The sequence below is a fragment of the Oreochromis aureus genome, linkage group 13 (assembly GCF_013358895.1).
Source record: "Oreochromis aureus strain Israel breed Guangdong linkage group 13, ZZ_aureus, whole genome shotgun sequence".
NCBI lineage: Eukaryota > Metazoa > Chordata > Actinopteri > Cichliformes > Cichlidae > Oreochromis > Oreochromis aureus.
In genome coordinates, this window is record NC_052954.1 from 9670624 (window position 1) to 9682367 (window position 11744).

The following is an 11744-nucleotide window of genomic DNA, read 5'->3' on the forward strand; positions in this document are numbered from 1 at the left end:
GTTATGCTTGTCACAGTACTACAACTAAAAAATATACACAATGCACACTCAAAGTCCTTTTCTTTTCTTTTCTTTTTTTTTTACAACACTGTAACTATGATGCATCATTTCTGGGGCTACTGAGTGCTTCTTTTTCTCCCAAAGCGCCACAGCTGTTTTTGCAGGAAATGTAGTATGTCTGGTGTACTGTATTATTGCTACAACAGCAAATATAAACCTTATTAAAGTTCTATAACCTGGCAAAGCTGTAAAAACAGAAATCCATTTATTTGACAGAAAAGCTGCTCTAAATATAGAATTTATTCCCTCATTGCTGGTTGGCCTTTCTCATTTACTGCACTGATTCTTGAAAAAACACAGCTGAGTGGATGCAATGGTTAAAGTTGAAATAACTTACATTTTAAAAACTATAAAAAGAAAAAACACCTTTATACAAAGGGTAGATAATGGTCCTTATTTTGAGTTTGTTTACAGCAACACTGCCAGGAGTGCATAGTTTGCTTCGTGGAAGAAGGCCTGTAGTCTTTTTAGCTGCATTCTTGCTACTAGAAACAGGTTTAGGTGAGAGTGCTGCCTGAGAGGAGCGTGCAGGAGGATTTACTGGACCGAAGCATCTATGCTGCACTATTGCCGAATAAGATGTGATTGCTCATGTGTTCAATATCTGATCCCACTTCTTGGGTTCTAACATGCACGTCCTTCAGATAATGTCTACAGATGTATAAAAAACAGCTGGAGGAAACATTGCTTTGCCAGGAAATTATCACTTGTACCCTGAGGTTGAAGCAGAAATCTACAAGCAAAATCTTTCACTGTCACATGATTGAGCCTGTAAAGTCGATCTTTTCACAGCCTATAATTTGTAGCAGATATTATCAGTGTGGATATCAGTCCGTCAGAGTGAGTTAAATGATGAATCAGTTAAAATGACTTATTACCTGCTCAATCTGGCTTATCGCCTTGATCTGCTTTCAAACGGGCCGTCAGAAACAGAAAACTTCCTCCCGGTAAGCAAGTCTGTGCAGCGGGACGATCCCAGCGACAGCTCAAACATGTTTTTTACCGAACAAAAAAAAGAAAACAACAAAAAAAAAAAGGCTGAGAGCCGAGGCTTGATGGGCAGGTGTAATAACCCAGGGAGTTGAGATGTCACCCATGGGCGCAGCCTAGGGTAAATAATGCCTAGTGAGCGTCTAAGGATTCCTGGGCTATAATGTAACCCTTTGTTCAAATTCTAACGCAGAAATTGGAAAAATGTTCATGCTTGACGTGTTCTTGTAATGCCGGGGTAATGAGTGTCAGAAAGCAACGGCCATTTCAAATACCTTTTGGCTTCACGCGTCACTTTGGTGTCAAAAATCACAATCCAACCGTAGGTGTAGCTGTAATTATTTCTCTGAACAATATGTGATTCACGTCAAGCATATGCTTTGAAGAGCAGGAAATATACCACTTATTAATCATTTCCTTATCAGTGTATCAGTTTTATTTTAAGTATATATGTACAGCTGCCTGTCAAGAGCACTAAATAAACATTAGTCCTGTGCTTTTTTTCATATATGTACTGCTGCTATATTCACCAGCTAACGCAGTGTGCGTGAATACACAATTAACGAGTGACTCATTTTTTGAACAACCGCATCAACATGTCAAACAGCATTTTTTCTTCTTCTGTGTTTTAAAGACACAAACTCATCTTTTCGTGTTTTTTTTTTTTTGTATTTTTTAATTGACCCTATTTAAAGGGGGCGGGGTACGCTCCACAATGCTAAATGCTGTTAATCCCGGCCCCAGGCCTCAGACAACAGAAATACAAATTTGCAGCTGCCTTAATTACCGGCTTTCAAAAACAAACAATAAATCTGCCTTAGATAGAGATGCTAGTGGAAAACAAACAACCTCTGGGCTTATAGACGGTTATAACCGTAGTCTGATGTCTTAGGGAGATTAGTATAAAAGCTCCATATAAGGTGGAAATTGCCTGTGAAGGGATTGTGACACTTGTGAGTGCTTTTTCCCAGAGTTAATTAACTCTTGCTTTTTTGGAGCAAAAGTCGACGACGGTACAAACTTTTGAGGAGGCTGTTTCCACGCTGACTGAGAGATACATCTCAGACAGTGGGACAAGGCGTGTCTGTTTCACGCATGAGCGACACGCTCTCACGGCACAAAGATGTGCTCTGTTCTGCCCTGACCACCCGAGTACTGCAGCCCAGCTTTTGAGGTTTTGATGATAGTTTATGAGTCCTAATTGAGACTGACCCGGCCCGCTGGTGGCTTCATTTCATCAGAGGGAAGAAGGGTCCGGTCCTTCCCGCTGACTGGGGCATCTTGGGCGATCAGCGTGGCTGTCTGCTGACCTCCACCTTCACGGGACGGTGAGGGACACGTCTCAAGTTCATCCTCCCCTTGGGTGGCATGGCTCTCAGCTTACCTCCACCTGTCCGCTGGGGCCGGCTTCACCCTTCACCCCCAGCCCTCCAGCCTCTCTGTGAGACTACTTAACATACTCGGCTCATTTTACAACTCTAAAACAAATCTTCCTGGTTTGTTTACCAACACCGCCAAGAGGAAAGTCGAGTTCGCGGCGTTATATTATGATGTAAAATCGAAGGCTCGGCTGGCTATAACAGGAAGTGAATGTAGCTGTAATTAACTTAGAAATTCAAATATTACTCCAGAACAGGACAACATAGAATATTTGTATTCACCCTAAAGTTCAGTGGCTGTTGCGCTCTTTATGTAGTAACATAAGAATGTGAGTCTAACCCTTTATTAAACTGCAGACTCCTCATTGTTTGCATAACCCTGAAGTGACTCCAGAGTCACATTTGTTCTCTAGGCCTCCGTACGGTGGAAAATGGCCGCTGCATGACCAGATCCTCTTTGATGCAATAATGAAAACAAATGAGTGTAACACGATAATATATTGAGGAGCGCCGCAGTTTCAAAGCTGACATTGCGGGGAATTGAGGTGCAACGAGGGAAAAGCTAAGCTATGTTTGTCATCACTCTCGACATTGTCTCTTGCACAAATTATTTCCTCCAGTTCACTTCAGAGTATTAGTCTTCTTAGGGGTTCAATTAATCAAAGGAAGCACAGTCCCATATGCCTCGGGAGGCTGACTTTGACTGACCCTGGCATCACAGCGGACGCTATACTTCATGATTTTGTTCAGGGAATTTTTTAAGGGTTGTAATTCACCGCTTTATCCTTGGAATAAATACCTACGACAACTGCAAATCATGTTGGATAAATGCCACTTGAAAATAAAATATTTTAGCAATCCTTGCCATTGCACGAATAGGACCCCCTAGAAATTATGACTATTATGGCGCTCTAAATACGGTATTAGCATTGACCCAATTTATCCTCCGTGAATTGAGTTATGCAACCTTATCTTCTTTATTTCCATTAACATAATTCTATCTTTATAGACCCGGTATTACCTGCTATTTAGGTAGACTCCAAGTTATTTTCTACAAGCTCACCTGTTGTTCTCATAGGGAAATCAATGCCTCTCTCTGGCGGTATAATAACATTCCCGCTGGAGAGTAACAGCTTAATTCACTCTTATCACTTTTGGTTGTCTGGCTTCCAGTCAAGCTGGGGTCCAAGAGGTGAAATGAGTTTGGCAACCTCAACTCCAGGCACGACAAGAGAACACACATCATGGTACAGTTAGTGGAAAAAGAGAGGGAAAATTGCCTGCATAAGCAGGAAAGATAGAGTTTCATCGTCATCCCACTAAAAACGCACACTCGTCTTTGGCAGACTTCAAACACTTAATCGGCAATCATTTTTCAATGAGCCCCAGAGGAGCACATTTTAGTGCTCCACCAAACAGTCTGCTGCTTTGTGCTCTCTAATCCCTCACGGTTATGCATCATGGGGAGCCAGTGGTCGTCCTTTAGGCGGAGGTTAACCCCCACCACACCCCCACCTCCAGACTCACAGACGAGCAGACAGACAGACCCGCAGAGCGGCTCTACTGCCTCTGCTCTGCTTCAGCCACAACATCTGTATCCATCAGGAAACACTCACTTTCTATTGGTGCAGCCCTCAAATTAAGGTTGTCTTTTGATCTGGAGGCTGGACGAAATGCAAATGAAACGTGATCCCATAAATGGCCATCTCATCTGCCTCGTTAGGCTCTATGAAGAGGTTTCACCAGCCCCCTTTTGGACGGAGCCCTGCCTCTTCTGGACTTGTATCACACATGTGACCGACTCACTTCAGAGACACCCCCCCTCCCGACAGCAAACAACACCACAAACCTTTGAGTCCTGCCTTAGTCCCATTTCATCTTTTGCTTGTGTTCACTATCTGAGACATAGTGGTCCAGAAAAAAAAAATCATATGCAAGGAGGCCAATATTCTAAACAGCACTTAACCTGGCCGGTGGAGGAGTGTATATGTGTGATGAGAAAATCTCTAGGCTCGGGCTCCTTCTCATTAATGAGAAAAGATGAGCGTTCCCCACTGCAATTAAGAGTCAATCTCCTGCATTAACTCACCGCCCCACGGCCACACACACAGCACAAAGGCAACAGGCCATCCTCTGTCACTCATTTTTTCTGGGGTGAGCAGTGCAGAGAGCGCTCCCAAGATAGATTAAATTAGATGCTCTGTCCTTTTGGGCTCACCTGCTGAAACCTAAACTTGGCTGTGCAATGAATGCAATGAATCCGACTCTGTTTGACATTTGATCATGTCACTATGATCGTTTCAGTGTGGTGTCCCGAAGAATTGGATGCTTTAAAATCCTACACTAAAGACAAAAGGCCTTTAGTGTAGGACATTTCAACTTGAGGTAGAAGAAAAAGCACAGGTGTCACTAATAAAATCAAAGCTTCCTTTGTTCTATTCATGGCAGCGTCAGAGAGATTATTATTAAACTGAAGCAGAGGAATACATGGAATTCAGCCATCACTGTGTTATTATCTACACCTCTGCTTTTTCTAATACCATAAAATATTTGATCTAACATGGTGCCAACTTATCAATCAAAGGGTATCCTGTTGAAACCACGTCTGTGAGATATCAACCTTGTTTCAATTAAGAAGCGTTTTTGTTATGATGATTTCTGATATGAGGTTCAGTTCTACGGTGGTGATCGCAGGGTGTGCACAGGTCAAGGGCCACTATGACCCTCCAGGAAATAACGAGGACAGGGGATGATCGTTCAGCTCTTTAATGGCAGATTTGGCGTGGGTATGTGTGGGTGTGTGTGTGTGGTTCTACAAACAGAATGGGAAAACAGAACACAAATTACAATCAAATATAGACAACAATAATCACTATATAACATATTACAGCCACATACTTGTCTTATAGGACTTACTACTAGGCTGACGGCCTGTACTTTTAGTCTGATCCATATTTGGCAACAAAGAAAATAAACATCTTTCTATCACTTAACCCTTGTGCCTCACTCACTTATGATGCTAAATAAAGAAGGCAAATACACATAACAAATCACCAACTCAAACCGAACTCAGTTTGGCCTAGGTGAACTTAGCTTAGCTTAGCCCGCTTAGCTTAGCGATAAATTAGCTTATAGCAAATGTACGAACAGAGGATGCCCAGAGCAAGAAAACATGCAGGCTATCATTCTTACACAAGAAATATCCTGTAACTCACCAGTCTTATGGACGCACACTCTCAATGAACCCACATAAACCGCTCCAAAGGATAACTTGTGATTCACACTGCCTCCATGAACACCATTTTACATTCTAGTCAAAACATTACTCACAAAACGGCCGCGCCCTCTAGTGGCGAGGCAGAAAACTGCATCACAGTCCTGCCTTCAGAACAGCCGCCCCCAAACTTGCACTCGCAAGTTTGCAGAATGTAGTTTACTGTCCATTTTGTTCTGGTACTGCAGGTAGTCGAATAAGGCGGCTCACTGGGCGTACGTAGGTACGGTCCTTTACGTTCACTTGTGCAGACCGGATTAAACCATCAGCTCCGGGGAATACCCTGTTGATCTTCCCAACAGGCCATGATGCTCTGGGAAGTTGGGGATCCACTATCATCACCACAGTGCCCAGCTGGATCGGAGCAGTGTCCTTCTGCCACTTTGACCGTGTCTGCAGTGTAGGCAGGTAGTGGCGTATGAACTGTGTCCAGAAGCGATCGGATAACACCTGACAGGTCCTCCATGGTCGTCGTCCAATGAGCTCTGAGTCGTGGTATATCACTTGGGGTAGGGAAGGGTCTAGCCGCCCCATCAGCAACAAATTTGGGGTAATGGGGTCTGGGTCGGCCACGTCTGATGATACGTACCCCAAAGGTTTTGAGTTGAGCATTCCCTCGATCTCGATCAGAACTGTTTGGAGGATTTCCTCTTTTACAACCTCTGCGAGCCCAATGTGGAGGCCAGAGCTGCCTTTATGGACCTGATCTCTCGCCCCCAGGATCCTCCAAAGTGGGGAGAACTGGGAGGGTTAAATTGAAACTTGATCTGATGCTCTGCTAACTTGCCTTGTAAAGAGGGATGCAGGGCATTGAAAGTTTCCTGGAGCTCCCGATCCCCACCTCGGAAATTTGTTCCCTGGTCGCACAGTATCTCAGCTGGTTTCCCACGGCGAGAGACAAATCTTCTTAATGCCATCAGAAATGAGTCGGTGTTGATGCTAGACAGCACCTCAATATGAATGGCACGAGTCGTCAAGCATTTAAAGAGCAGGCCCCAGCGTTTTTCATTTCTCCGACCAACCTTCACCTGCATTGGCCCAAAGCAGTCGATGCCTGTGGAGAAGAAGGCTGGCTGATGTAATCGTGGGCGTGTGCAAGGGAAGGTCTGCCATCTTTGGGTTGACAGGTTGGGCTCTCCATTTTTGGCACTCAGGGCAGGGCGCTGTTCACTTCTTACGGCTTCACGGCCGCGAAGAATCCAGTATTTCCTTCTCAACTCTGCAAACAATCTCTCTGCTCCTGGGTGCTTCAAATCACTGTCAGCCTGTCGGATGAGTAGTCTGGTGACTGGATGTTTAGGGTCCAATACTACTGGATGTATCACAGCAGCTTCCAAATCATGGCACCGTCTAAGACGACCACCTACTCTTATGAGTTGAAGCGATTCATCGAATTCTGGGGCCAGGCAAAACAGACGGCTAGATGAGTGAACTGGTTTCCCAGTGGTCAGGCACTGGATCTCATCTGGGAAACTGTTCTTCTGAGCAGCTCTCAGCAGAATAAGCTCAGCCTCCTTGTAGTTCTCTGATGTGAGGTTGTCACCAGCCGCCCCGTGAAGGCACCTGGCTGTTTCTTCCAATAGCTTGCTAAAACTGGTAAACTGCTGTGCATCAGGCAGGGAGATAGAGTCAGTAGACACAGCTAGGCAAGTTATTGGTTTACGCTGCTCCTCACCAAAGTCTGTACATGGTGTGGCTGGGTGCTGTGGCCACTGGTCTCGATGTAGCTGCAGAAACGGGGGCCCACATGCCCACTGGGAATGGACTGTGAGGTCTTGTAGCTTCTTACCCCTAGTTAGATCATCTGCCGGATTGTCATATGTTGTCACATAACGCCAAGACTGGCTGTCTGTCAGTTCCTGGATCTCAGCTATTCGAGTTCCCACGAACACCTTGAAATGACAGGACTCGGACTGGATCCATGTTAGGACAGTGGTGGAGTCTGTCCATAACACCACTCCGCACAGTGGTAGGGTGAGCTCTTTGGTCAGCAGGCTAGCGAGTTGAGCTCCAGTCAAGGCTGCACATAGTTCCAGACGTGGCATGGACATCTGCCGTTTAGGGGCCACCCTAGAGCGGGCAGTCAGGAAAGCAACTTCCACTTTTCCAGCAGCATCTTCCGTCCGTGGTAGGCAACACTTCCATATGCCTGTTGAGATGCATCGCAGAAGATGTGCAACTCACGCCTACTGTCGGATTTGTCCAGCTCCGGCTTACATAACAACGTTGTAGACTAATGTTGTCCAGATGCTGCAGCTCACCTTCCCATTCGTTCCATGCAGAGAGCAGGTCACTTGGTAACAGGGGGTCATCCCACTCACGCTTTTTGTCCCACAACTGCTGGACTAGTACCTTTGCTCTCGTTGTGAAGGGGACGAGAAACCCTAGTGGGTCATACTGACTCGCCAGAACCCGGTAGATGTTCCTCATGGTAGGAGGATTACTCTCCAGCTGCCTGGACTTGTAGTGCAGAGTGTCAGAGCAGCACATCCAGCGCAGACCTAGAGCAGGTTCTTGAGGGTCCATGTCGGTTCGATTCAGCCACTGTACGCTGCTCTCCGATCTTATCTCCTGTGGTAGATGGCTGATGAGATCTGGGGTGCTGCTGGCCCACTGTCTGAGCTCAAATCCTCCCTCGATAATAGTGACCGTGGTTTGTCCACAACCTCTGTGGCCACATCTGGAGAAGAGAAGCTCTGTAACCAGTTGTCAACATAAAATGCTTCTCAATGGAGTCACGCACGTCATCTCCCTGGTCACTGTGGTCATGGACGTGTCGCTGGAGTGCATAGATTGCACAGCATGGTGAGCATGTTGTCCCAAAGGGGAGCACCTGCCATTCATACACCTTGGGATGGGTGTCTCTTTGCAGATCGCGCCAGATGAAACGTAGTAGCGGCCGGTCCTCAGGCAGTAGTCTCACTTGGTGGAACATCCCCTTGATGTCACTGCTAACTGCGATGGAGCGTTCTCTGAAGCGTAGCAGCACACCAAGAAGAGAGGCCCCCAGGTTCGGGCCTGGTAAAAGCAGCTCGTCGAGGTTCTGATCCCTATAGGTGAATGAGCAATTAAACACCACACGGTTCTTTCCGTTGTGTGTCACCATGTGGTGAGGGATGAACCATGATTCTTTGGAGGCCCTCATTTCCTCTTCGCTGATTTCTCTGACATAGCCTGCTGCTATCAACTTTGTCATCTCCGCTTGATAAGCTTTAGCCTTCTCTGGGTCTCGACTGAGGCGCTTCTCCGTGCCACGTAGATTGGGGAGTACTGCTTCAGGTGGCACCCGGAGTGCAGGCATATCACTGACACGCAGAAGAGGAGTTGAATATCTGTTTACTCCCTCGACATTCAATCTTGTTGTCTTTGCCTCCAAAAGCTTCATAGCTTGCTCTTCCCTCCGAGACCGTGTCACCAGTTTCTCACTTCGATATGGGAGAGTGTCGAGTTGCCAAAGCCTCTCTACTTGACTATGAAGCTCTGATTGAGGAGAGGCAGCTGACAGGAAGAGGCACTGTTGCGGTTGAGCAGAGTGCTTAAGGGAGGGGATTGGTCCCTGTAGTACCCAACCAAGTCTAGTCTTGACTGCAGCTGGTCCTCCAGGTAAGCCTAGGCGCACAGGTTTGATGGGCGTTACTAGGTGAGGACAGTCAGAGCCGATCAGAAGGAGTGGCTGGGCATTTGTGAAGGGTTGCAAGGAAGCCTTCTCAAGTGTCTATATTTCTGTTGAAGTGCTTTCACAGGGTATGAATGTTCAGCTAAGCCTAGATCATCAGCTGTGAAGGCTCTCTCAATGGTGAATGTTCTGGATGGTTGGCTGGCAGGGGAGACTTTGACTGTCACTGATGCGCCATGCAAGGTTCTCAGTCCTTGTCTCACCGTGCGTGAGTAAAAGACTCTCTGCCGTGCCCTGTAGCTGCAGTCTTTGAGTGGCCTCGGGAGAAGGATCGTCCTCTCAGATCCATCATCCAATATGGCAAATGTCTCCAGGGTGTGCTCACCATTCTGCAGCAGCACTTTGGTTATCTTCAGAAGCACTTGGCTACAGCCAGCACGCCGTCTAGATAAAGTACCTCAGTAGATGGTTTACTCCCAGCTCAGCAACGTGTTCCATTGGTGGATTGGGTGCAGCAGGTCTGAGGTTCACTTCATGCAGGGCCTCAAGGTGTTTTCCCTTGCATGTCTTGCACTGCACTTTAAGTCGACACTGAGCGGCCTGGTGGTGCCGCCCACAACGCCAGCAGCGATTGTTGGACTTAATCCAAGTTGATTTCTGCTCCTTAGTCAGCATCTTGAAGTTGACACATTGATCTAGGAAGTGCAGAGTGTTATTCCAATACGGACAATAAGCTGTGGGCTTGTCTTGGACTTCAGAAGTGGAAGGGGTTGTGGCTGAGGACCTTTGGGGGGCAGTGTTATGTGTTGCACCATGCAGCACGGTGGTAGTCCTTTGGTGGCTCTTTATCTCTTTTCATGCTGCTCCTGTCTCTCGAGCTCTCCTCTACCTTCTCTGTGTGATCTCCGCCCTCTTGAATGACCAGCTCATACTCCAGCCACTCTGCAAAGTCTCTCAATGATGGTATTCCATCTTTCTGTGGGTAAAGGTAGCGGCGAAAGCAGCACGTAGGTCTTCATGGTAGCTTTCGTGTCAGCCTAGCAACATGGGACCCGCATTGCAGCTCTATGTGTCCATCTTCCCAAGTTGCTCTAACATGCCGACCAGAGCACGGACTCTCAGTGCAAACCTTCTGAATCCAGTCGTGTCACCCGGGCGGATGCTGGGCTCATCCATAAGCTCTGCTATTCTCTGCAGTGACAGCTGGTGCGGCTGACCATAATGTTTAGTGAGCGAGGCCATCGTGTCAGAGTAGGGGCGGGGTGAGTTACTGTATGAGTCAGCAATTAAAAGAGCTTCCTCAAATTTAAGGTGGTCACATAGGACCTGATATTTGAACCTCTCGGTTGCATCAAAGGGGAGAATATTGTCTAGGGCAAGCCTTAATCTAGCAAACTGCCTGGGATCACCCTTTGTGAACTCTGGGATGGAGGGAGATGGCCCTCTGTAGGTCTTCTCCTTTACAGCTATGGCTGTAGTGGGAGCTAACACCGGTTCTGGGGGGAGCATGTTCGCGTCGAAACTAGGTCCAGCTAGTGATCGAGATAAGGGGGTGGACTGTGGTGCACGAGGCTGAAAGTCAGGAGCTTCAGTGGCTGAGGGTTGCTGTAACTGTAGCTCTTGTAGGCGTCGGCTAAGCTCTTGTGCAATGGCTGGTAGCGGTGGAGGTGGAACAGACTGTACTTCTGGTAGATCAGGATGATCTCTCGGGAGAAAAACTGGAGGTGGTGGTACTGGCCATTCTTCAGCTGCATCCTGTGTGTAGGATGTATTGTGCTGCTCTGGTCTCAGGGGGAAAGGCTGTGGGGTTAGAGGTGTGGAGACCCAAGTGTCATCAGCTGAAATGTAGCCCCCTGGCTGCTGGGCAGAACGTAAGCGGGTGGATTCCAACGTGGTGACATTGCGATCCATCTGCCTCCTCATGTCTCCTACCATCAGCTGAAGTTGCCTGTTGTCCTCCTGCAGTTGCTGCACAATGTTCATGAACTCCGGTGGAAGGCTGGATGACACTGGGGTCCGTCCTGCAGCTCCAATGGAACCAGGAGTCTGGGTGAGGGGCGTCATCTTGGCGTATCCCTCTCTAGTCTGCTGCTGCTCCAATGTAGCAGTGGGTGGCAGTGTGTAGCCTTCATACTGAGTCATCCATCCTGGTGGTCGCACAGCCCTCCGTGGACGTGCACCTGCTCTCTGGGGGTCATAATCCATCTTCACTCTCTGTAATCACCTATCCGGCTCGAAGGACCAATTTGTTATGATGATTTCTGATATGAGGTTCAGTTCTACGGTGGTGATCGCAGGGTGTGCACAGGTCAAGGGCCACTATGACCCTCCAGGAAATAACGAGGACAGGGGATGATCGTTCAGCTCTTTAATGGCAGATTTGGCGTGGGTATGTGTGGGTGTGTGTGTGTGGTTCTACAAACAG